The sequence below is a fragment of the Mobula birostris genome, chromosome 1 (assembly GCF_030028105.1).
Source record: "Mobula birostris isolate sMobBir1 chromosome 1, sMobBir1.hap1, whole genome shotgun sequence".
Classification (NCBI taxonomy): domain Eukaryota; kingdom Metazoa; phylum Chordata; class Chondrichthyes; order Myliobatiformes; family Myliobatidae; genus Mobula; species Mobula birostris.
In genome coordinates, this window is record NC_092370.1 from 184900100 (window position 1) to 184926097 (window position 25998).

Sequence of the window (25998 nt, forward strand, 5' to 3'; positions counted from 1 at the left end):
CATTGATCTGGTCCTTAGCAGCTACACCTTAGTGCTCATGTGAAATCCAACTGTAGCTTTTTGCTGTGAGACTGCTTATTATCTCTTCTTCCAAATGATTTTCATATTTTCATTCCACTGCAAATAGTATTAGAAAAAATGACTTCATGTCACAGTTCTAAACGATAATCCCAGTGCCAACGAAGAGTAAGGTGGCATGCCTGAATGACTATCGACCTGTGGCTCTGACATCAATTGCTATGAAGTGCTTTGAGAGATTGGTTATGGCACACATCAACCACAGCCTACCGGTCAACCTCGACGCTTTGCAATTCGCCTACCGGAGCAACAGATCAACGGCAGATGCCATCTCTCTGGCCCTACATTCCTCCCTAGAACACCTGGAGAATAAAGATGCATACATAAGGCTCCTTTTCATTGACTACAGCTCTGACTTTAATACCATCATTCCAAATAAAGTGATTCCTAAGCTCTGGAACCTGGGCCTTAGCACTCATATCTGCAGCTGGATCTTCAACTTCCTCACAGACAGGACCCAGGCTGTAAAAATAGGGGACAAGCTCTCCTCTACAATCACTCTGAGCACCGGTGCCCCACAAGGCTGTGTACTCACTGTACACCCATGACTGTGTAGCCAAGTTTCCATCAAACTCAATATATAAGTTTGCTGATGACACAACAATTGTAGGCCACATCTCGGGTAATGATGAGTTTGCATACAGAGAGGAAATTAAGAACCTGGTGGCATGGTGCGAAGACAATAACCTATCCCTCAACGTCAGCAAGATGAAGGAATTGGACTTCAGAAGGAATAGTGGACCGCACAACCCAATTTACATTGGTGGTGCGCAAGTGGAACAGGTCAAAAGCTTTAAGTTCCTCAGGGTCAATATCACAAATGACCTGACTTGGTCCAACCAAGCAGAGTTCACTGCCAAGAAGGCCCACTAGTGCCTTTACTTCCTGAGAAAACTAAGGGAATTTGGCTTGTCCCCTAAAACCCTCACTAATTTTTATAGACGCACCGTAGAAAGCATTCTTCTAGGGTTCATCACAACCTGGTATGGAACTTGTCCTGTCCAAGGCCGAAAGAAGCTGCAGAAGATCGTGAACACGGCACAGCACATCACACAAACCAATCTTCCATCCTTGGACTCACTTTACACCTCACGCTGTCAGAGTAGTGCTGCCAGAATAATCAAGGACATGACCCACCCAGCCAACACACTTTTCGTCCTTCTTCCCTCCAGGAGAAGGCTCAGGAGCTTGAAGACTTGTACGGCCAGATTTGGGAACAGCTTCTTTCCAACTGTGATAAGACTGCTGAACGGATCCTGACCCAGATCTGGGCCGTACCGTCCAAATATCCAGACCTGCCTCTCGGTTTTTTTGCACTACCTTACTTTCCATTTTACTATTTTCTATTGATGATTTATAATTTAATTTTTAATATGTATTAATTTTTACTATTTTTAATATTTGTAATCCAGGGAGTGGGAAGCGCAGAATCAAATATCGCTGTGATGATTGTATGTTCTAGTATCAATTTTTTGGCAACAATAAAGTGTAAAGTATGAACATGAAATAACAATATCTATCATATTTCACAATGCTTTAACACTTGAAAGCTAGCTCATATTTTCTTGGAGAAACAAAAATATGAAACTTTACCTTATTTCTAATTTGGAAAGGTGCAGAAGTATCACAACAGGAAAATAATTGCCCATATCTCGCTGTGTGGGGCCTCATAAATGCAAGCTTATAGCACACAAAGTTCAGAGTGATGGACTGAGAATTGGTTATCAAACAGAATGAATGAACCTTCTCAAGTTGGGAGTTTGTGACAAGTGAAGAATTACAGGGACCAGTGTTTCATCACGAAATGTTAACAATCCATTTCAAGCAACACACATCAAAGTTGCTGGTGAACGCAGCAGGCCAGGCAGCATCTCTAGGAAGAGGTGCAGTCGACGTTTCAGGCCGAGACCCTTCGTCAATCCATTTCAAGGTTTTGGCTGAGGAGAGCAAATGCCATACTTCCAAGCTTGATGTTAGTAAAATAGTTAGAAATGCAAGTATAATGAAGGGTATAAAGGCTTCAAGGGGATGTTGACAAGATGAGGAGTGGGTAACAACATTGCAGATGGCACATAATATTGAGGTGTGAGGTCGTCCACTCTGAAGTATTTGTTAAATATTGAGTGACAAGGTAGTATCTATGTTACTGAGGTCTGCTTATTGCAAATGACAAGGCCAATATGCAGTGCAGTGAGCAATTGAGAGGTCAGATATATGTTAGCTTTTATTACAAGACCTTGATTACAGAAGTAAGGATGTTCCATTGCAAATATAAAGAACCATAGTGAGATACATCTATCTGGAGGACTATTCTGAAAGGCTTGACAGGCTGGATGAAGGGAAGATGTTTCCCATGGCTGAAGAGTCTAGGACATGTGGGTATGGTTTGAGAATAAGGAGTAAGCTATTTATGACTGAGATGAGGGAGCATTTCTTCACCCAGTTTGTGAATCTTTAGAATTCTCTACCCCATGAAGCTCTATGGAGCTCAATTGTTGTGTTTATTCAAAACAGAGATTAATAGATTTCTGGGAATTAAGGAAATCAAGGAATGTGAAGGTGGTACCAGAAAATGGCAGGTACGTAGAAGATCAGCCATGGTCATGCTGAATGGCAGAGGAGGCTTGAAGAGCTGGGTGACAGTGTTCCTAATCCTATTTATTATGTTGATATTTAACTTTCAAAACTTGGGATCTATACACTGAGCTTGCTGTCCAAAAGAGTCCTAGAGAAAAGTTGTATTACCCTATATGTTGCATGGCCCTTAAAAGACACAGATAGATAATGAGGGTAAGGCAGATCAAAATCAGCCCACAAAATTCCTCTAAATCTTTCACTGGTAGTTTATCACCTTCACCAGTCTTGCCATCTATCAAGAATTTTCAATACTTCTGAATGGCTCTGAAATTCAGAAATTTTTTTTAAATAATTTGTAATTTTCAGAGCAAATACTCTACCACATGAAGCTGGAATGTTTTCAAATTTATCCCCAAATCATAACGAACTATCAAGATATATGACCAAAAGCTTGGTCAAAGTGGTAGATTTTAAAAAGCATCTCCAATAAGAAGAGAATATTGGAGTGTTTTGAAAAGAGAATTCCTAGTGCAAACATGCAAAGTTAGGCAGGGAAAAACAATTTTTAAAATAAAGTCAACAAGTCCACATTGGGAAGAACAAGATGATCTCAAATGCTCTATGTGGCTGCAAGTAGTGACAGAGGTAAGACACAAGCAAGCTTTTGAAATTCAACGTGGAAGCCACTGCAGGACAATAAAGATAATTCTGCCATAAAGATCCTGCTGAAGGGTTTCGACCTGAAACAAGGACTGTACTTTTTTTTTTCCATAGATGCTGCCTGGCATGCTGAGTTCCTCCAGCATTTTGTGTCTGTTGCTTGGATTTCCAGCATCTGCAGATTTTCTCTTGTTTGTGGTTCTGTAATATATCAGCATGTAGTTTCAAGAAATATTATTTCAGTAAGGCAGGTTCCCTAAAAATCTTCATACCTGGATAAATTTCCAGAAACTAAATTTAAATTAATATTATCCTTTTTGATTAAAAAAAAACTGAGTGTTTATGGGTGTTAATTTGAGGAGTATTTTCTGAGAAATGCTGCTATATTTGGTGGTGTGCCTAGACAGTGAAAATTATAAATCTTTAACTATGGTAATAGTGTTGTTTATTACCCAACGAATGTTCTTCCATCAGTTTTAGGAAATCAAATTTTCCTAGAGTTCAACTGAATGTTGTAAACCAGAATGGCAGACCTGTATGTGGCACCAAAATCTATTTCCTGTCTCCAATGAAAGAAAATTCAGTGGCTTGTTGTCTAACATCAAGGTTAATGAAAGGTTTGCTCTATTAGAATTTACTGTAAGATCTATGCCTTCTCCATGTGAACCTCAATTTAGTAATAAGCAAGCTACTGTTACAACTGGGCAAATGGCCACATTGTACTGATATATATTTATTCTGGAAGACTGCTTTTCTAGTGGCAATCCTAATTGGGAGACAGGTTTGTGAACTAAAAACATTGGATATTGATATTCCTTCCAAGCTGTGTATATGAGGATAGAATTAGAGAAGATCATACTGACTTTTACCAGTGATTCCAATTAGAACTGCAAGCATTCAGATATTGAAACGAAAATAACCAAATCCAGTGCTGGATTCTGCTCATCTGTTTCTGTCTTCCTGAGATTTTCCAGACATGGGAATTTCTCCTCGGATCCTGCATCAGTTTACACCCAGCTCAAGATTTGAGACTCCATTGATTTCATTAAGTACAAACTTGTAATTTATTTACTTATTTTATTTTAGCTCAATGTTTGCACAACTGTATTCCTTAAATCATTTTAATAATTATAGTTTTAAAATCTGAAAGGGCATTAACATTCACAACCAGTATAGGTCTATTCCCACCTAACTTTGCCCCCAGCTTTTGCCAGCTGTGAAAAGCTATTCACATTATTTCAGGAACTAGACCTCAGCTCTGCATTGGTAAGGCCAAGCCACTGTCCAGAACCTGCTGCTTGAATCATGTTTAAGCAGCGCTGATAACATGGGCCCTGTGTCTCAGCTCTGGTATACCTGAACGGGAAGGCACCTTGGTTCATGATTCCCAGGAGTTGAACAGTGGCAACAAAATTCATCCAGTGTACAGTGCCTATAAGAAGTATTCACCCCCCCCTTCCCCCAGATATTTTCATGTTTTATTGTTTTACAACATTGAGTCACAGTGGATTTAAGTTGATTTTTTTTACTCTTTTGTGTCATAGTTAAAACAAATTTCTACAAATTGGTCTAAATTTACTATAATTGTTAAACAATAATTGATTGAATAATTACTAACCCCCTTCAAGTCAGTATTTAGCAGATGCACCTTTGGCAGCAATTACAGCCTTGAGTCTGTGTGGCTAGATCTTTATCAGCTTTGCACATCTAGACACTGCAATATTTCTTCATTCTTCTTTACAAAACTGCTCAAACTCTGTCAGATTGCATAGGGATTATGAGTGAACAGCCCTTTTCAAGTTCAGCCACAAATTCTAAATTGGATTGAGGTCTGGACTCTGACTTGGCCACTCTAGGACATTAACTTTGTTGTTTTTAAGCCTTTACTATGTAGCTTTGGCTTGATGCTTAGGCTCATTGTCTTGCTGGAAAACTAATCTTCTCCGAGTTATAGTTCTCTTGCAGAATACAATCAAGTTTTCCCCCAGGATTTCACTGTATTTTGCTTCATTCATTTTCCCTCTACTTTCACAGGCTTTCCGGGGTCTGCTGCAGTAAAGCATCCCCACAGCATGATGCACCCACCACCATGCTTCACAGTAGGATGCTGAGCTTTTGCTAATTTGCAGTGTTTGGCTTATGCCAAACATAGCGTTTAGTCTGATGGCTAAAAAAGCTCAATTTTGGTTTCAACAGACCATAGAACCTTCTGGCTGACTTCAGAGTTCCCCACATACCTTCTGGCAAACTCTAGCCGAGATTTCATGGAGCTTTTTTCAACAGTGGCTTTTCCTTTTCCACTCTCCCATAAAGCTGCAACTGGTGAAGCACCTGGGCAACAGTTGTTGTATGTGCAGTCTCTCATATCTCAGCCACTGAATCTCGTAAATCCTCCAGAGTTGTCAGATGTCTCTTGGTGGCCTCTCTCACTAGCCCTCCTGGCACAGTCACTCAGTTTTTGAGGACAGCCTTCTCTGGGCAGATTTACAGCTGTGCCATATTCTTTCCATTTCTTGATGATTGACATAACTGTACTACAATGGATATTCAGTGACTTGGAAATTTTCTTGTATGCATCTCCTGACTTGTGCTTTTCAATAACCTTTTTGTGGAGTTGCTTTTGAGTGTTCTTTTATCTTCAACTTGTTTGATTTGCCAGGATACTGACTCACCAGCCTTCCAGATACAGGTGCATTTTTACTTAAATCAATTGAAGCACAATGACTGCACACAGGTGATCTCCATTTAACTAGTAATATTGCCATAAAACCAATTGGCTGCACCAGTGATGATTTGGTGTGTCGTGTGAATACTTCTGCAGTCAATTATGTTGTGTTTTATATTTGCAATCAATTTATATCACTTTGACATGAAAGAGTCTTTTTCTGTTGATCAGTGTCAAAAAAGCCAAATTAAATCCACTGTGATTCAATGTTGTAAAGCAATAAAACATGAAAACTTCCGGGGGTGGGTGGGGGGGGGGGACGTGAATACTTTTATAGGTACTGTATATGACATGAGTCACTGATGTGTTAAATTCCTTGCATTCAGAGCAAGTAATTATAACAACAGTTGTAACCTGGGAAATCGATCATTGTCATGATTACAGTAATATTTTGTTATTTTGGGAGTCTACAATAAAAGTGCCGAAGGAAAAAAGAAGATTGCTTCTTGTGAGATAAAGTGATGAAGCAGCTGCTATTCTACTGTCTGATTTGCTCACACTTAAGTGGAGAAATATTATTGACTAAAAGGTGAACAATCCTTTTAATGTTAAAATATTTATAGCACCAGGATATTCAATAGAGATCAATAGAGCTCTGTCCACATCATTACTAATCTCAATAATATAAATAAGAGAAGGAGAAGATGGCAGCGCGACGCAGCGTGCGCAGCCTCTCCAGTGAAATGATATCGTATTTGTTGAATAAGGGTCGTGCACAATCCTGATTTGATGGAGATGGATGTGAGAAGCACGGAGGAACATCTGGAGAAACTTCTGAAATGCCTGGTTCGCTGCCGCTGCTACTACGCGATCGAGAATCTCCAGAGGGAAGGCCCAAAATCCTTGGCCTTGCCTGTTGCTGGCGGCCGGGGCTGGGGTCGAAGCGCTCGGCAGAGATGGTTCTCAGTGCTCGATGTCGGAGGGTCGAAGTTTTCAGACAGACTGAGAGTGGGACTGTGCTTCCAGGATGCTGCATTGGCAAGTTTGCAACGCTGGAAGCTCATGGCAGGGAAAGTTTTCTTCCTTCTACCGTCTGTGTGAGATGTTGGGACTTTTGAGAGACTTTGAGACTTTTTTTTACCGTGCCCATGGGTTGTTCTTCTATCAAATTACGGTATTGCTTGCACTGTTGTAACTATATGTTACAATTATGTGGTTTTTGTCAGTTTTTCAGTCTTGGTCTGTCTTGTGTTTCTGTGATATCACACTGGAGGAACATTGTATCATTTCTTAATCATGCATTACTAAATGACAATAAAAGAGGACTGCGTGTCCTCATAATCTAATAATCTAATCTAAATAACACAGTTACATAAAAAGCAGGAAGACAGAAATTTTCAACACAACCATTTTATTAGAGCTAAAGGTGTTAGAATATTTTAAATTCTGTAATATTTAATGTGAATTATCTATAAATTTCTAAATTATTTATTACATACATTATTGAAACTACTCTCACTTTGTACTGGTTGCATTATTACCTTTTCAATTGTAAATGATAGTTTGTTATCTGCAAAATGCATAGCTTTTCTGATACACATTACGAGTACACAAATATGATAAATTCACTCCCTGGTTTGCTCATCTATATCCACTGACCTCTTCCCCTTCCACAGCACTTTTCCATGCTCTTACTATGCCACTCTGTGGATCCCAAAATCTTTCCAGTTGAACCAGTAAATCATGTAAATTTCTTCCATTTTAATGCTTTGAATTTGGTGGTCATGTTGTGGTCTGTTCTTCATTGGAAAAAGCAGAGGTACATTTGGAGACCATTTTATAGAACACTTTCTATATCATGTCACTTATATTCTCCACCCTACATTCATTATGTACAAAGTCATTTGGCTTCTACAAAGCTCAAGGAACGTCATTTCAAGTTCCATTCAGGCATGTTGCAGCCTTTGGAACTTAATACAGTTGCCCTTCACTAATCCGACTACCTGTAATCAGGTTCCTTCGATAATCTGGCACTGATTTCAAATTTTCCACGCAACTGTAATTTCAAATTTCCTGGGCCACCATACCAATCTGCTGTGCATTGTTTTTGTTGCGCTAGATATGTTCACGTGTTGGCGTGCTCTTGTAAACACAGACAGGCAATTCCTGCTTGTTTTCTTGCATTTATTAATATCATTGGCTCTTTTTTAGCCCCAATTATGGCCCCAGTGAGTAAAGGAAATGCACCTCGTGCTGTGAAGTGAAAACACCACACATTATCCATTAAAGATAAGGTTGAACTCTTGAAAAAACTGGACATCAGTGTATCGGTGAAAAGCTTGTGCGAGTGTTACAACATTGGCTCTTCCACAGTGTACGATATAAAGAAACAGAAAGAAAAACTGCTACATTTTTTTGCTGATAGTGGCTCAAAGAAACAGATGTGCGTAAGAAAAACAATGAAAGATGGAAGAAGTTCGGAATTAGATAAAGTGCTGATAATGTGGTTTAATCTTTGTGTAAGTGAAGGTGTTGAACTATCTGGAGATATGGTAAAGGAACAAGCAAAAGTGTTTCATGAAGAACTAGGACTAGATTATGAGTGTGACTATGGTGAAGGCTGGCTTCATCGGTTTAAGCAGCATCATGGCTTACAGTTTCATGCAGTGTGTGGTGGAAAGCGTTCAGCAGACAAGGAAGCAGCAGCAGAGTTTGTTGACGAGTTTGCCAAGTTAGCCTCCGATGAAAAATTAAGCCCCGAGCAGGTGTACAATGCTGATGAGACTGCTTTGTATTGGAGATGTACACCAAGAAGAACACGAACAACAGCAGATGCAGAATCGCCAACAGGGTAAAAGGCATCGAGAGATCGTGTGACTTTGCTAGAAGATGAAGTTGTAGCAGGGAGACTTTCAATTGACAGACTAATTAAGTTGACAGGTGAATTGCTGAAAGGATTAGAGCAACAATGTTTTATAACTGAGCAAGAAATAATGAGTGTTTATATGCTGCAGGATAAGCTAATGAGGAAGAGACCAAAATATGTGAAACAGCTTACCTTGGAAGATATGTTCAAAAAAAGTGCAACAGGGGAGCTAACACTTCAAAATCCAGTGCCATCAACCTCTGCTCACCCAGACGTGCTGCCACCAACATCAACAGTTTTGGAAGAAACTGTTGTGTCAGTTTCAGCACCGGTGCCTGATGCTTCACTCATTTTTCAAGATGAAGATGTTGATGATCGTGACAACCCCACACTTGCAGACATGTAACTTTGCCTGAAGGTATATTAAACGTCTCACTTTAGAAGCGAAAGTGCTCAACTGTTCTGTATAAGTTAATTCGTGTACATTTACCTGTACCCTTTATTTTATCTGTGTCTGTACAGTATATTACTTTATTAAAATTTCACTTGCTACTCACTTAATATTTCTGTTTCATTATTATCTAACTTTCATTATTATCTAACTGATTTACATGATATTTTAAAGGTATGATGAGGTGGTTAGCTATTGCTTAATGTGATCCTTCTCTAATTCGGCATTTTCTCTAATCCAGCACTCCTCAGGTCCCAATGGTGCCGGATTAGTGAAGGTCAAACTGTATTGCATTCAACAATTTCAGGTTTCTAAGTTTCAGATTTGTTTCCTGTTCTCTTCAGGTGCAATTTTTCCCATTGGAAGCCGTTCCATTTGTGTTAGCCTCATTACCGTAGACATGAAGTTGTGGTTCCCCAGCAAAGGATCTTCACCAGGTTATTTATCTTCAAATCCATCATTATTTTCATAGAAATTCTGGACTAAAATGACAAGGGAGCCTCATCCACTTCAAAAATGAACACAGAGGTATTAATTGGCCTTGAATGGGGTGGATGTGCTTCCCAAGAAGTGGTGGGGAGGAGGTTGGTTGAAATAGTGCATACTTGCTACTTACACAAATGCTTCAGAAAAGTCAGTGAAAATTAAGGTAGCACCAAATGGGATGTATCCTAGGATTTTGGGGGCAAAAACATTGCCGGAGCACTGACTATAATCTTCTAATGCTCTGTGGATAATGGGGTGGTGCCCAAGAATTGGAGAGGAATATTACCCCCTCTTTCAAATGAATGTGGCCCCGGCAATTATAGAGTAATCCCAGTAGTGGGGAAGCTTTTGGAAAGATTGAGCTAGAATATAGTTAAAAATAATCAGGAAGAAAAATAATTAAATAAGGCAAGCTAGATGTGTTCACTAAGGGAGAATTATTTCTTTTGAACAGTTTTGATGGATTGTTTTGTTTGAATTTCTGAGGATAAGTAGTGGTTTTCCTAGAGATTAGTGCTATGGCCATTTTTTTTTGATCAGCAACCAAGAAGTTCTGAATTTCAGAATAACATAAAACTTGTCAGTGTTGTGAACTGCAAAGAGGATGCAGCAGAATCCAGACAGACTGGTGGAATATGCAGATGAATAACATGCAAAGGACAGACAGGAACAAAGGGACTTGATAGTATGTGAGCAAAGATCAATGAACAGCGGCAGGGTATACAAAATTCTGGCCTTTATCAGCAGTATAAGAATATGACAACCGGGAAGTCATGCTGAACCTTTATAAAATACCTTCAAATGGAATATTGTGTTCAGTTCTGGTCACCATGTTATCAGGAAGAATACAAGGGTATTAAAGAGGGTCCAGAAAAGACTTATAAAAGTGGTTCATGGGTTTGAGGAACTACAGATTCAAGGATAAAATTAGGTTGGGCCTGTTTTCCTTAAAAAAGAAAAGGTTGAAAGACGATTAAACAAAAATATACGAAATGAAGAAGGTTGATGAAGTGGACAGTGGAAGGCTGTTCCTGTTGTTGGAGGAGCCAAGGATCAGAGATCACAGATATAAATTGAAGGAAAAGAGAACTAGAAATGACTCGAAGGCATAATTTTCTACACAATGTATGTTTGGAGTCCAGAATGCACTGCCTGTAGAATTGAAGGCTGATCCAATGTGGCTTTCTTGAGGAAATGTGCTAAATTTGTGGTATGTAAAATTGCAAAGCTACATAGAGTCAGTGAGTGAAACTTGAGTGTTGCTCTAGTACAGAGGGCTTGAGCCCTTTGCTCCTAGTGAGCACAGTCCATTGGTGACCTCCAATTTCCATCATTCTCTGAAGTCAATGAGATGGTTGGAGTTTACAATGCTTCTGCAATCCATTGCATCCACTATACAGAGGATTGGCCTATACAGCTTCACCAGAGTCCTGTTGGCTGGCCTTGCCCATTTCCATCTCCCACAACGGGGATGTAGGGTTGGACTTTGAGAGGCTCTGGCACAGAGAGGGTGCAGAAATGATGCATGAAATGGTCCATATTGTTCTGTTACCAGTCTGTACATGTATGAGATCCTAAAGAAGCATTACGTTGCATTTAAGCCATTGATAATAACTATCCTTAGCCTAATGGAGCACAGAATCGTAGAATCAGATGACCACAATTGTGCATAATACTCCAGTTGAGGCCAAACCGGTATTTTATGAATTATATCAAGAACTCAAATATCAATTTACGATAGCCAGTGGAACACGAAGAACATAAATTATAGTGACATAGAAAGCTTGGTGAATTCAAATATATTTTCACAATTGTTATCCTTCGTGAACTCTCAAACACTTCTGACTCAATTTTTCATTTGTTCTAAACCAATTTTGTTCTCAAATATATTCCTAGATTTTGTATTCACAATGTTAAACATAATGAAAAATATATCTTCCACATAATTTTAAACAAATAGCTAATGAAAAGCAAGAAGACTCATTTGCCTGAAAATTCATAAAACTTACAGTTGCATTTGTTATAGATAACTGCCATTCTTATTGGAGTTAGCTGCTGGTTCGAGTCAGTTCAAGTTTATCTGAACTTTAATTGAATAATATTTCTAACATTTGAGAAATGAATAAATCTTCTGAAATCATGAGTTTGATTTTGAAAACCATGTTTCTGTTTCCAACATTTTTACCTTCAGTCTGACTCTTGCTGAGTTTAGAGCCCAAATGAAGTTGTGATCTTCAGAGCTTCCAAAACCTTACCTTCTGTGACATTTTCAATATAAATGTGGGTGATATAGCGATGTACTAGTTTGGTGATTTCATAATTTTTCCATCAAAATCCAAACAAGATCTTAGTGAAGCTAAACATTTCAATAACACACACAAAAAACGCTAGTGAACGCAGCAGGCCAGGCAGCATCTATAGGAAGAGGTACAGTCGATGTTTCGGGCCGAGACCCTTCATCAGGACTAACTGAAAGACGAGATGGTAAGAGATTTGAAAGTGGAAGCGGGAGGGGGAGATCCAAAATGATAGGAGAAGACAGGAGGGGGAGGGATGGAGCTAAGATCTGTAAAGTTGATTGGCAAAAGGGATATGAGGCTGGAGAAGGGAGAGGATCATGAGATGGGAGGCCTAGGGAGAAAGAAAGGGGACGGATCTCCCCCTCCCCCTCCCACTTTCAAATCTCTTACCATCTCTTCTTTCAGTTAGTCCTGACGAAGGGTCTCAGCCCGAAACATCGACTGTACCTCTTCCTATAGATGCTGTCTGGCCTGCTGCGTTCACCAGCATTTTTTGTGTGTATTGCTTGACTTTCCAGCATCTACAGATTTCCTCGTGTTTGCGTTTCTAAACATTTAAATGTTTGCAATATTCCAGTGTGCTCAGCTGTACCCACCGAAAGGCAATCATTCTCAAACAAAAGCATAGCCAGTTATCTTGATTTCATCATATATTTAAGAAACATAATTGTAAACCTTCAACTTGCAACCTATTTACTTACCAGGTTTAAAATTGGTAGTGTCCTGGATCCCATATCTCCACATTATTCATTTTCCCAGCCTTTGTCTAACTTTGCTCAGAGGCAGAGGCCCAGCTGTTTTGGAAGACTTCCCGACATCACCAGATTAAGCGCTGCTGGAGGTATGTATATGAATCTCAACCTGGGGATTGATAGAGCTTTTTCAATTATTGCCCAATAGGATGAGACAGGTTTCATGATCTAGATCAGGAGAGGGCACCTAAGCGAATTCACTATCTTCTGAAGGACATGCTATGAAAGCATACAAGAATAAAAACTGGTCACTCCAGTTAGCTAATCATTTGATCATGGGTCAGGCACTACTTGTGGTATTTAACATTTTGATACATCAAGGATGTTTAAGGATTGCTTATAAGCTGAGTTATTCTAGAAAATGTCCCATTGTACACAGTGTTTCTCTGTATAGGAAGCAGAATTGTGCAAAAGTAAATATTTTGCCTTTCCTTTTGGGGTGAGGAAGTGGGGTAGTAGATGTTAAATATCTGTTGGTTTTTTGTTCAGTTTCATCAGATAATAACCGGAATATGGTCATCATAACACTCAAACAAATGTACTATTTTATTGAAACATTGAGAACTTGCACAAAATATTAGAGTGCAATATTAGTGAACAACTATAGTTTTAAAGAATATATTTATGATGCATTAAAAAGAGCCACAATGCATTTTTAATTTTATAAACATATTCAAGTTATCAAATATTCCACTTTTGGTTAATTCTGTTCTGCTCCAGTACTACCCATTGGCATTAAAATTCAGGTGAGTTGTTTACAAAATGAAGCTGGCAAGTTAGATCAGCAAAATCATTTTCTTTTAAAGTTCAGTCTCAGCTGTGTGAAACAGGACCCTGACAATCTGGAAGTGTCCTTCCCTTGAACTCGCACAAAAGAGGTATGGATTTTGCAGCAAGTCAGTGCTCTGAAATTGGTTTTTAAGTTCATGGTGGAGTAACAAAACCATATCAATTTTTTTAAAAAATGAAGTAAGACAGCAGTGGGCCAGACTGAAGCAGCAAAAGTTGGCAGCAGTGGGCAGTGAGCTGAAAAAGCCCAGTGAGAACATGAAAAGCCAAGCAGTTGGGTTCTGGCAGATAGGCAGTGTTCAAGAAGGAGATCTGATTGTTTTATACATGGAACCATCTGACTTTCCACATATAAGCTTTACAATGTCTTACTTTATTCATCCTGCTGGCCTGGTCAGAGTCCCAACTCATTCTAATTGATGCAAAAATATTAATATGTTTGATACATACAGAATACTGGAGGAACTCAGCAGGTTAGGCAACATCAATGGAAAGGAATAAACAGTCAGCATTTCAGGCTGAGACCCTTCTTCGAGACTGGAAAGGAAGGGAGAAGAAGCCTGAATAAGAAGGTGGGGGGAGAGGAATGAGAACAGGCTAGAAGGTGATAGGTGAAGCTAAGTGGATGCGAGAGGAGATGAAGTAAGAAGCTGGAAGGTGATTGGGGAAAGAGGGCTAAAGAAGGAATCTGATAGGAGGGGAGAGTGGACCATGGGAGAAAGGCAAGGAGGAGGATCATCAGGGAGAGGTAATAGGCAGGTGAAGAGAGGAGGTAAGAGGGAAGCCAGAGTGGGGAGTGGAAAAAAGAGGGAAGGGGGAGGGAGAAAAATTACTGGAAAATAGAAAAACTGATGTCATACCATGAAACATGAGGCTACCCTGATGGAATATGAGGTATTGCTTCTCCAGCCTGAGAGTGGCCTCATCATGGCAGTAGAGGAGGCCATGAACCAACATATTGAGACTGGAGTGGGGATTGGAATTAAAATGGTCGGCCACTGGCAAATCATGCTTGATATGATGGAGTGGAAGTGCTAAATAAAGCAATCCCCAACCTCTGTTAGGTCTCACCAGTGTAGGAAAGGCCACATCCAGAGCACTGGATACAGTAGATGACCCCACCAGATTTGCAGGTGAAGGACTCATCTGGAAGGACTGTTTGGGGCCCTGAATGGAGGTAAGTAAGCTCATGTAGCACCACCCTCCTGCTTGCAGGGATAAGTGCCAGGAAGGAGATTAGTGGGGAGGGACAGATGGACAAGGGAATCACAAAGAGAGCAATCCCTGCAAAAAGCAGAGAGTAGGGGGAGGTAAAAATATGTTTGGTAGTAGCATCCAGTTGAAGATGGTGGAAGTTACAGAGAATGATGTGCTGGATGCAGAAAGGCAGTAGGGTTATGGGTTGAGGGTGGATGTCCAGGAAATGGAGGAGATGCGAGTGAGGGCAGCATCAATGGTGGAAGAAGGGAGCCCCGTTCTTTGAAGAAGGAGAACATCTCTTTCCAGAAAGGAAAGTTTCATCCTGGAAACAGATACAACAGAGTCATAGGAATCCTGGAACAGATGAGGCAGAAACAAAGTAATGTGATTTATTGGAATTAAGAGGATAGATAGAATTCAAGTGCAGTAAACTGGCACCTGAATTAGGCTGCTCTGAAAGTGGATTAAGACATTCATAATACCATCCTCCCTCAGTACTAATCAATAAACTTCAAAACCTGGACCTGTAGCTCTCTCTGCAGCTGGATCCTTGACTTCCTCATTGGGAGACAACCGTCAATGTGAATCAGAAATAAAATCTCCACCTTGCTGACAATCAATACTGACGCATCTCAAGCCTGCTGCTCTGCTCTCTGTACCCTCAGAACTGTGTGGCCAGGCACAGCGCAAATGCTATCTAAAAATTCCCCGATGGCAGCTGTTGTTAGCAGAATCTCAGATGGTGACGAGTCATATAGGAGTGAGATAGATCAGCAATTTAAGTGGTGTCGCAACAACAACCTAGCACACAACATCAGTAAAACCAAGGAATAGATTGTGAACTTCAAAATGGGGAAGTCGAGGGGACACGCACCAATCCTCATTGTTGGGTCAGCAGTGGAAAGAGTGAGCGGTTTCAGGTTTCTGAGTATCAACATGTAGAAGGCATGCCAGCAGCTATATTGCATTAGGAGTCTGAGGAGACCTGGTACATGATCAAAGATTAGCAAATTTCTACAGGGTACCGCGGAGAGCATTCTAACTGATTCCATCACCGTTTGGCATGGAGGCACCACCGCACAGGACTGGGAAAAGCTGTAGAGGGTTGTAAACTCAGCCAGGTCTGACTTGAATACTAGCCTCCCCTGCATCGAGGGCACCTTCAAAAGCGAGGCCTCAAAAAGGTGGTATCTATCATTAAGGGCCCCTCACCCGGGACATGCCCTCTTCTCACTGCTACTATCAAGACAGTGGTACAGGAGCCTGAAGACACTCACTCAATGTTTTAGGAACATCCTCTTCCCCTCCACCATCAGATTTTTAAATGGACAATGAACCCATGAAACCGCCTCACAAATTTTGCTCTCTTTTTGCACTATTTATTTAAGTTATGTATTTTTCTCTCATCCCTTATGGGTGGTGTGTATGTGTATTTTCCCTTAATCTCGGGTCCTGTACCAGAGGCCTGGGAGCTTGAGGATTCAGCACAGTCTCCTCACTGTTCCTAGTAGTGCGCTTTTCTGGACCAAGATTTCAGATGTTGTTCCCGGGATTTGTTGGAGCCACTCTCCCGGTCCAGGTGTTACAGCTCCAAGTGCTCCTATCACCTCCAGGATTACTCTGGCTTTAACCTTCCACATCCTTTCTATCTGCTCTTTCAAACCCTGGTATTTCTCCAGCTTCTCTCATTTTTTCTTCCTGATGTTACTGTCATTCAGGATTGCCCCATCTATTACGATTGCTTTCTTCTGTTCCTTGTCTAATATTACTGTACTATGGATGGCTGACCATCAACCTGCTTATCAGTCTGTATTTGGAAGTCCCACAGGATCTTATCTCTGTCATTCTCTAATACCTTCTCAGGTGTTTCCCATTTGGACTTGGGAGTGTCCAATCCATACTCAGCGCAGATGTTCCTGTACTCAATTCCTGCAACTTGGTTGTGCTGTTCGGTCTATGCTGTCCCTGGCTGCATCTTGCACCCTGCTGGAAGGTTTCAGTAGGTTCCTTGTACAGTCTGCATCTTGGATCTTGTCTGGTGTGATAGACCCTGCTTCTATTACTCTTGTGCTCAGTGCCTGTTCTTGTGCAACCATGAGCTGCATCTCTGTCTGTCCCTCAGCCCTGCCCTTTCCAGCCATTGGTAGGACTTCCTTATGTCGGCCACCTCTGATATCTGGCAGTGAAACATCCTGTACAGTGGCTTGTACTGCCATCACCTCTGGTCTTCTGGGTCTGCTTCACCCACTTCAATTTCCATGTCCCCCACCTGCTGTCTGAGGTATTCTCTTGGCAGATCGTAATTAGGGGCCATCCTCCTGAAATACTTGTGAATGTTTCATTTTTCTTCTAGAACTTTGGCTTTGACACTTCCAAGTCCCTGTCCTCCTTTATTCCAGTGGGTGTACAGATGTTTGACATTGGACTTTGGGTAGAATCCTCCACGTGTTGTTAGTAGTTTCTGGGTCTCGACACCAGCAGTTTCCAGTTCAATCCTTGGCCAGCACACTGTTGTGGCTGAGTAACTGATGAGGGGTAGGGCAAGTGTGTTGATGGCTCTGATCTTGTGTGTGTGTTTAGATATATATACAGTGGTATGCAAAAGTTTGGGCACCCCTGGTCAAAATTTCTGTTGCTGTGTATAGCTAAGCGAGTAAAAGATGAACTGATTTCCAAAAGGCATAAAATGTTAAAAATGACACATTCCTTTAATATTTTAAGCAAGAAAACTTTTTTATTGCTATCTTTTACAGTTTCAAAATAACAAAAAAGGAAAAGGGCCCGAAGCAAAAATTTGGGCACCCTGCATGGCAGTACTTAGTAACACCCCCTATGGCAAGTATCACAGCTTGTAAACACTTTTTGCAGCCAGCTAAGAGCCTTTCAGTTCTTGTTTGGGGGATTTTCACCCATTCTTCTTTGCAAAAGGCTTCTAGTTCTGTGAGATTCTTGGGCCGTCTTGCATGCTCTGCTCTTATAAGGTCTATCCACAGATTCTCGATGATGTTTAGGTCAGGGAACTGTGAGGGCCATGGCAAAACCTTCAGTTTGCACCTCTTGAGGTAGTCCATTGTGGATTTTGAGATGTGTTTACGATCATTATCCTGTTGTAGAAGCCATCCTCTTTTCAACTTCAGCTTTTTTACAGACAGTGTGATGTTTGCTTACAGAATTTGCTGGTATTTAATTGAATTCATTCTTCCCTCTACCAGTAAATGTTTCTCATGCCACTGTCTGCGACACAAACCCAAAGCATGATCGATTCACCCCCGTGCTTAACAGTTGGAGAGGGGTTCTTTTCATGAAATTCTGCACCCTTTTTTCTCCAAATGTACCTTTGCTCATTGCGGCCAAAAAGTTCTATTTCAACTTCATCAGTCCACAGGACTTGTTTCCAAAATGCATCAGGCTTGTTTAGATGTTACGTTGAACCTTTTCAATAGAACTTTTTGGCCACAATGAGCAAAGGTATGTTTGGAGAGAAAAGGGTGCAGAATTTCATGAAAAGAACCCTTCACCAACTGTTAAGCACGGGGGTGGATCGATCATGCTTTGGGCTTGTGTTGCAGCCAGTGGTACGGGGAACATTTACTGGTAGAGGAAAGAATGAATTCTATTAAATACCAGCAAATTCTGGAAGCAAACATCACACCATCTGTATAAAAGCTGAAGATGAAAAGAGGATGGCTTCTACAACAGGATAATGAACCTAAACACATCTCAAACTCCACAATGGACTACCTCAAGAGGTGCAAGCTGAAGGTTTTGCCATGGCCCTCACAGTCCCCTGACCTATTCATCATCGAGAATCTGTGGATAGACCTCAAAAGAGCAGTGCATGCAAGATGACCCAAGAATCTCACAGAACTAGAAGCCTTTCGCAAGGAAGAATGTGAGAAAAACCCCCAAACAAGAATTGAAAGACTCTTAGCTGGCTACAAAAAGTGTTTACAAGCTGTGATACTTGCCAAAGGGGGTGTTACTAAGTACTGCCATGAAGGGTGCCCAAACTTTTGCTTCGGGCCCTTTTCCTTTTTTGTTATTTTGTAAGTGTAAAAGATGGAAATAAAAATGTTTTCTTGCTTAAAATATTAAAGAAATGTTTCATCTTTAATTTTATGCCTTTTGGAAATCAGTTCATTTTTTACTCGCTTAGCTATTCACAGTAACAGAAATTTTGACCAGGGGTGCCCAAACTTTTGCATGTTATTGTATATATATTTCACAAAATATGTTAGTGATAATAAATTTGATTCTAATTCTGTTCAAATGTCCTTTTATGTTCAAAGACATGTGCCTTGTGTTGCAAGACTTTAACATTCTGTCAAGGAGTATTCTGGAGTTGTGTGAATATAGCAGATATTAATTCAAACAATAATCTGTCCTCAGTTCTTAATGTGATTGTAAATTGCAAGCAATAATTTGAAGTTAAAAGCATACCTCTCCACTGTCTGTGGAACACTGGCTAGCCCATAGACTAAGGGATATGTTTTGCAAAATGGTGACCATGAGATGTTTGCATATACAGTAGATCAGCTAAATATTAAGACAATCGGATTATATTAGTTGACTTGCATCTAAGCAAGCAACATGGCTAAGTTATTTGCACCATTGTGACTTGAGTTCAAGCTGGCTGACCAGGCTGATGTCACAGCATATCCAACAGGTATAGTTGCAATGAATAGCCGATCTACTGTGTGCTCATAGAGTTTGCTCACACAGGCACTAATCTTGGGCATCTAGCTCTCAGTTGTCAGAAGTTTTTAGAATATTTGTGTCAATTAGTTGGTCCCAACAGGGGTGTTTAAACTTTCAGAGGTAATTTTAAGAAGCATTGTCAACCCAAAATTTTGCAGTAAATGATGGCATTGTAATTATTGAAATTGTATTGTATTGAATCATCTGGTGTTAGCTTTGATCTCAAGGGTATAAAATTTGATGCACTTTTAGGTTTGTGAGACTCTACTGAGAGGGTCTCCAGTAGAATGCCTGCTTGTCATGATGAATAAAGACTAATGTGTGTCACTGGCTTCAGTGTCTCTCCGGTGACTCCGATCACAGTCACAGTAATCCCTTGCATGTGCTGCAGCCAACGTGGATATTCCTCTGGTGGCAAGGTGGAACGAATGCCATTCCTCATATGGAAAAGCACAAAAAAAGGTCACTTACAGAAACACCGATCTATATGGAAAGAATTGCAGACAGATCATGGAATCATTGATTTTGGTCAGTAAGAAATTTGAACATATTTCATACTTCTTCATAGAAAAGTTGACAATAATAAATAAACAGCTCTGCAATAATATGTGTAGCATGCAGCAGTGAGATCAAGTGTTTAGCTTATAATGACACCAGCCTTTGTGTGTGTGTGTGTGTGTGTGTGTGTATGTATATATATATATATATGACTTCTGAAAATACATTTATTAACATCCAAAATACTTAACCTCAGAGATTCTATGCTTAAAGTAGTCAATAGTTTTCAAATTTCTGTAAGCTAAATTGAGGGGAAACTGCTTAACCACCAGATAAAATGGTACAATAATTTCACTAAATACACATATATAACCTGGAATAGTTTTAATTGTGCTATGCAAGTAGCTCATTTGGATGAAATGTATATAAATCCTGCCAGAGCTCAAACCTCGGCCTGTGTTGAAATTCAGCATTGTTTTAAATGCCAAAATAGCTTCTGTTGTACAGCCAATTGCCAATTCACATTCATATTAATGGAATGTAGATATATATACAATATATATTAGCTTAAATTGTCAGCCAAGTTGGTCTTTTCTCAATGGAGGCAGAGTGCATTGAATTTGTATAAGAAGGTGTGTTGATTGAGAATTCTTACACTTTGAATAGAAGATTTGTTATTCTGAAGAAGTTCATGTTGACAAATACGAACTTTTGCATCAGGTTGCAGTTCATTCCAGTAACATTACAACTTTTATCACACTTTCCCTGCCACTTTTTTTCTGGTGGATTAAAGTAAATATCACAATGATACCTAACAGGCAAGGCAACATCCAGGAGAGAGAAGAAGAGTTTATGTTTTGGATTGATAATCAGAAGCAGGAAAATTAGATAATAAAATAATTAGAAAAAGTGAAGAGAAGAGGAGAGAACAAAAGGAAGTTTTTGTGATAAGGTGGAGGACAGGATAGACCGACTGAGACAGGCAATGTCAACTGAAAAGCTTTGTTTGGGGGAGCTGTAAGCAGGAGATAAATGTAAACTGGAATTACTTTGAGGGAGAATATAAAGCTAGAAATGTAAAAATCAAGTTTGGAATGGCTGAATATTTCAAACCTTTGAACTCGGTGTGGTGTCAAGTCTGGATAGCTGTAATGTGCCTGTCAGAACTGAGATATTATTCGTTAAGTTTATATTGAACTTCATTGAAGTAGTGTAGGAGGCTGAACAAGTGGGATAGATAAAATGAAAGGGAACACTAGTCTATGTATTGAGATACAGCTTTAGAGAATACATTTGCAAACCCTTTTGAATACTTAACCTCGGAGCTCTGATTAAAAAGGTCAGTGGTTAACCAGGATGGTCACTACATTGTGAACAAAGGAGTTCTGCCTTGCTGGAGACAAGTGGAATCCTAATAAGACCATAAGACAAAGGAGCAGAAGTTGGCCATTCAGCCTATCAAGTCTGCTCCACCATTTTATCATGAGCTGATCCATTTTATTATGAGCTAATGTCATTCTTGGTAGAAGAAGAGGTGGTGAGGACAGAGCATGGAAAATAGAAGAGGGTCAACTGGAGTGGAGGAAAAACTACAATTAAGGGAACAAGATGCATCAGACCCAGACCACTGGTGTGAAAGAAGGCATTTCCAGAGCAGATGTGACAGAAATGATAAAATTGGAATAGGAAGGAACCCTTGCAAGGAACAATAAATGAATTAATTACCACTGAAAGTGAGTAAGAGATAAATATGGCGAATAAGTTCATCTCACAAACACGAGGAATTCTGCAGATGCTGGAAATTCAAGCAACACGCATCAAAGTTGCTGGTGAACACAGCAGGCCAGGCAGCATCTCTAGGAAGGGGTACAGTCGACGTTTCGGGCCAAGACCCTTCGTCAGGACTAACTGAAGGAAGAGCTGGTAAGAGATTTGAAAGTGGGAGGGGGAGGGGGAGATCCAAAATGATAGGAGAAGACAGGAAGGGGAGGGATGGAGCCAAGAGCTGGACAGATGATTGGCAAAAGGGATATGAGAGGATCATGGGACAGGAGGCCTAGGGAGAAGGAAAAGGGGGAGGGGGGGGGAACCCAGAGGCTGGGCAAGGGGTATAGTCAGAAGGACAGAGGGAGAAAAAGGAGAGAAAGAGAAAGAATGTGTGTATATAAATAAATAATGGATGGGGTACGAGGGGAAGGTGGAGCATTAGCGGAGGTTTGAGAAGTCAATGTTCATGCCATCAGGTTGGAGGCTACCCAGAGGGAATATAAGGTGTTGTTCCTCCAACCTGAGTGTGGCTTCATCTTTACAGTAGAGGAGGCCGTGGATAGACATATCAGAATGGGAATGGGATGTGGAATTAAAATGTGTGGCCACTGGAAGATCCTGCTTTCTCTGGTGGACAGAGCATAGGTGTTCAGCAAAACGATCTCCCAGTCTGCGTTGGGTCTCGCCAATATATAAAAGGCCACATCGGGAGCACCGGACGCAGTATATCACCCCAGCCAACTCACAGGTGAAGTGTCGCCTCACCTGGAAGGACTATCTGGGGCCCTGAATGGTGGTAAGGGAGGAAGTGTAAGGGCATGTGTAGCACTTGTTCCGCTTACAAGGATAATTGCCAGGAGGGAGATCAGTGGGGAGGGATGGGGGGGACGAATGGACAAGGGAGTCGCGTAGGGAGCGATCCCTGCGGAAAGCGGGGGTGGGAGGAAAAGATGTGCTTAGTGGTGGGATCCCATTGGAGGTGGCAGAAGTTACAGAGAATAATATGTTGGACCCAGAGGCTGGTGGGGTGGTAGGTGAGGACCAAGGGAACCCTATTCCTAGTAGGGTGGCAGGAGTATGGAGTGAGAGCAGATGAGTGTGAAATGGGGGAGATGTGTTTGAGAGCAGAGTTGATGGTGGAGGAAGGGAAGCCCCTTTCTTTAAAAAAGGAGGACATCTCCCTCGTCCTGGAATGAAAAGCCTCATCCTGAGAGCAGATGCGGTAGAGACGGAGGAATTGCAAGAAGGGGATGGCATTTTTGCAAGAGACAGGGTGAGAAGAGGAATAGTCCAGATAGCTGTGGGAGTCAGTAGGCTTATAGTAGACATCAATAGATATACTGTCTCCAGAGATAGCTTACCACCTATAGCTTATAAGTATAATAAGTTCATCTGTTCTCCTCACAGGGATTCCTTTGTTCAATGGAGAATAAAGCAGGCAGAAGATTTGCAGATTATTTGTAGATTGTTTCAATACAGATGCTAGTAAGTAAACAAGGAGAGATCTGAAATTGGACATGGCTTTCAATAGTGTTCAAGAGGTTTACAGCAAACTTGTATCTGGGAAGAACACCTGCTTAACAGCACTGAGAGTATTGCTTAATTTTACCTGATAAACCAAACTAAGGCTGCTTAAAATGTAATACAATTACAGTCCCAGTTTATTAAGGGGCATGATTTTCAAGATGATAAGTCGCTTGAAGTTGATTGAGTAGTGAGTTTAATTCTATGGAAATTCAAGCAATACAGAAGGAATGGCTTTATAAAGGGTATATGGCTTGAATTTATGACATCCGGTGAAATGATACCAACTTACAAGCAAGTCAATTTCAAAGAAGAACAGGCTTAAAACAATAATATGTTCAGGTAAATGACTTGGAGTCGTAGAGTCATACAGCTGGGAAACTGGCCCTTCGGCCCAACTCATCCATACTAACTTTGTTGCCCGGTGAGATAGTTACTTAGCCCATGGCCCTCTAAATCTCTCCTATCCATGTACTTACCTAGATGGTGATTAAATGTTGTGAGTGTGCCTGCCTCAACCACTACTTCTGGCAGCTCATTCCAAATACTCTCCACGCTTTGCATGAAGAAGCTGCCCCTGATGTTGCTTGTAAATCTCTCGCCTCTTAAGCCTATGCTGTCTTATTTTAGCGCTGAGATCCCTGAGAAAGAGGCTATGTGCTTTCACGCTGTTAATGCCCCTCATGATTTTATTTGCCTCTATAGGTCAACTCTCAATAGCCTACATTCCAGGGAATTCCTAGTCTATACAAACTCTTGTTGCTCAGGCATCCAATTCCAGGGAATTCTTTCTAGTTTAATAATACTTCCTACGGCAGGATGACCAAAACTGTACACAATACTCCAGGAGCTGCTTCATTATTGTCTAATATAACTGCAACATAACTTCCCAACACTGATACTCAAAATCATGACTGATGAAGGGCAGCATGCCAAATGCCTTTTCCACCACCCTACCTACCTGTGATGCCACTTTCAGCGAGCTATGCATCTGCACTCCTCGGTCTCTCTGTTCCATAACACCCCGCAAGGCCCCACCATTCATTGTATCAATCCTACCCTGGTTTGACTTCCCAAAATGCAAAGCGTCATATTTATCTGGATTGAAAGCTATTTGTTAATCCTGAGTCCACATATTTATCTGATCAAGATCCCGCTGTAATTTTTCATAACCTTTTACATTATCTACAACACCACCCTATTTTAGTATCACACTAATTATGCTTTATACTGTACATTCACTTCCAAATTGTTTATATAAATTACAAACAACGAAGGTCTCAGCATTGAATCCTGTGGCACATCACTAGACAGAGACCTCGAGTCTGAGAAGCAACCCTCGACGATCACTCCCTTGCTTCCTGCCACTGAACCGATTATGAATCTAATCCACTTTCTCCTCCTGGATCCATGTGATCTAATCTTCCAGACTCGCCTGCTGTGAGGGACCTTGTCAAAGAGTTAGCAAAGAGTTAAGTTTTACCACATGAGAGCGAAGAATGCAGGACTGAAGGTGCTGTATTTAAATGTATGTAACATTCTGAATAAGGGGGACAAATTCATGGCCCAATTAGAGACTGGTAGGTATGACGTGTTGGGCATTACTGAGTTGTGGCTGAAAGAAGGTCACATTTGGGATCTTAACATCAAAGGATATACTTTGTATAGAAAGGGCAGGCAAGAAGGCATTGACGGTGGTGTGGCTGTATTGGTAAGAGATGGAATTACATCCTTAGGAAGAGGTGACATAGAGTCAGAGAATGTTGAATCTTTAAAAAACCATTATGGGTATCATTTATAGGCCTCCAAATAATAGCCAAGATGTGGAGTTGAGGTTGCAAAGGGAGCTGGAAAGGGCATGTAATGTCCCAGTTTTAATGGGGGATTTCAATATGCAAGGTAATTGGGAAAGTCAAGTTGGTGTCGGATCGCAAGAGAGGGAATTTGTTGAATGCGTACAAGATGGTTTTTTTAGAGCAGCTTGTACTTGAGCCTACACGAGGAAAGCCTATCTTAGATTGGGTGTTGTGTAATAATCCAGATTTTATTAGAGAGCTTAACGTAAAGGAACCCTAAGGAGGCAGTGATCGTAATATGATTGAATTCATACTGCAATTTGAGAGAGAGATGCATAAGTCACATGTATCAGTATCACAATGGAATAAAGGGAATTACAGAGGCATGAGAGAGGAGCTTGCCCAGGTGGATTGGAGGGGGATACTGGTGGGGATGATGGCAGAACAGAAGTGGCTGAAGTTTCTGGGAATAGTTCTCAAGGCACAGGATAGATATGTCCCACAGAAGCTGTTGTTCTCAAATGGCAGGGCTAGGCAACCGTGGATGACAAGGGAAATTAAGGACTGTAAAAGCCAAGGAAAGGGCATATAAGGTATCAAAAGTGAGTAGAAAGTTGGATGATTGGGAAGCTTTCAAAATCCAATAAAAGTTAACTAAAAAAGCTATAAGAAGGGAAAAGATGAAATAACCGAAAATATAAAGCAGGATGTTAAAAGTTTTTTTCAGTTATATAAAGAAGAAAAGGGAAGTGAGAGTTGATATTGGACCATTGTAAATGATGCTAGTGAGGTAGTAATGGGAGACAAAGAAATTGGAGATGAACTTAATAACTACTTTGCTTCAGTCTTTACTGTGGAAGACCTAGCTGTATGCCAGAGGTCTGAGTGTCA